A 1247-nucleotide genomic window follows, 5' to 3' on the forward strand; every position below is an offset into this window, starting at 1 on the left:
ACACACACACACACACACACACACACACACACACACACACACACAATTGGTTCTTTTTCTCTGGAGAACCCTGACTACTACAACTGGTTACAGATGCTACTCCCAGCATTTGTGAAGGTCAAGCTCAGTGCCCAAAAGCAGAAGCTCATGAGAAAGGTTTCAGCAGTCATCGGCACTGGCTTATGACCTGGTAGATGCTGCAGCATGAACACAAATGGATCAGGTTCAATTACATCAAGTTGCTCCTAGTGTTTCAGTCAACCACAGCAGGATCTGTGGTTGAAGTCTCACCAGTGGTTGAACTCACAGGGACTTTAGGAAAAGGAGTAACTGCACATTAGAGATGGCCTCAAACTCTGACAATCCTCCCATGAAGAGATGGTGTCTTTGTCCCCTCCCCTTGAAACTGTGGCAGAATCTGTGACCAATAGAATTTTTCAGGAGTGTCGTCGTCAGTTTCTGAGCCCAGGCCTTACAAGACTCACAACTTCCAAATTCTGTCTTTTAGAACATTCCCTGAAGAAGCCAGGGGCCATGTAAGAAATCCACCTACTCTGAGACCTTCATGCATGAGACCAAGCCACAATGCTGTGACTAGGCCCTGAAGGATGAACCTAGGTTGAGAGAGTAAGAAGGAGAGGAGCCAAGGGACACCAAGGTAATGGATATATATGCAAGTGAAGAAACCATAGTTATATGAAGCCACTGCATTTGGGGGTAATAGGTTATACAGCAATAGATAATTAAAACAGTAGTTAACTGGCAAGAGAGAGGAATCCAAGCCCAATCCTTCTTTGATAAGGCCGGTGAGGTTCAGGAAGTGCTATAGACCTAAATGGAGATTGGTCTTTTAGGTAAATTATCAGGCTGACCACTAAGGAGGAAAAAGCTAAAAAGATGACTCAGGGTTACTTGGCACTGGCATTTCCCCAGACTCTGGATATGCAGTTAACACAAGTCCGCCAGAAGGTAGGGCTAAGCCAGTTGCTGCACTTCCTGGCTGTGCAGGTGAGGAACTGTTAGAGACTGAGCTCAGCTCAAGGTAGAACCAATCAGGATGCCAGCATGGAGTGGGTAGGAGGAGGGAGGCAGAGAGAGACCACGAGCGAGTGCGAGAGCGTACAGGCATGGGGCATTGTATAAAGATTAGGGGAACAATGTTAAGAGTTGTGGGTTCCAATAAGCTTATTAAAATAAATTAGCCAGGAGTAGTGGGGTGGGGGGCACCTATAATCCCAGCTACTCAG

General features: G+C 46.5%; 1 pseudogene across 1 annotated transcript in view; it reads left to right on the top strand.

Annotated features, from left to right (window-relative positions):
* The first annotated feature begins 897 nt into the window (after positions 1–897).
* Positions 898–1247, top strand: part of LOC105545302 — a 125986-nt pseudogene continuing 125636 nt past the window's right edge. Inside the window, exon 1 of the transcript XR_001006896.1 lies at positions 898–1008. The product of XR_001006896.1 is annotated as a PHD finger-like domain-containing protein 5A pseudogene (transcript). The remainder of the gene's footprint in view (positions 1009–1247) is intronic.

Source organism: Mandrillus leucophaeus, unplaced genomic scaffold (genome assembly GCF_000951045.1).
Source record: "Mandrillus leucophaeus isolate KB7577 unplaced genomic scaffold, Mleu.le_1.0 Scaffold324, whole genome shotgun sequence".
Classification (NCBI taxonomy): Eukaryota; Metazoa; Chordata; class Mammalia; order Primates; family Cercopithecidae; genus Mandrillus; species Mandrillus leucophaeus.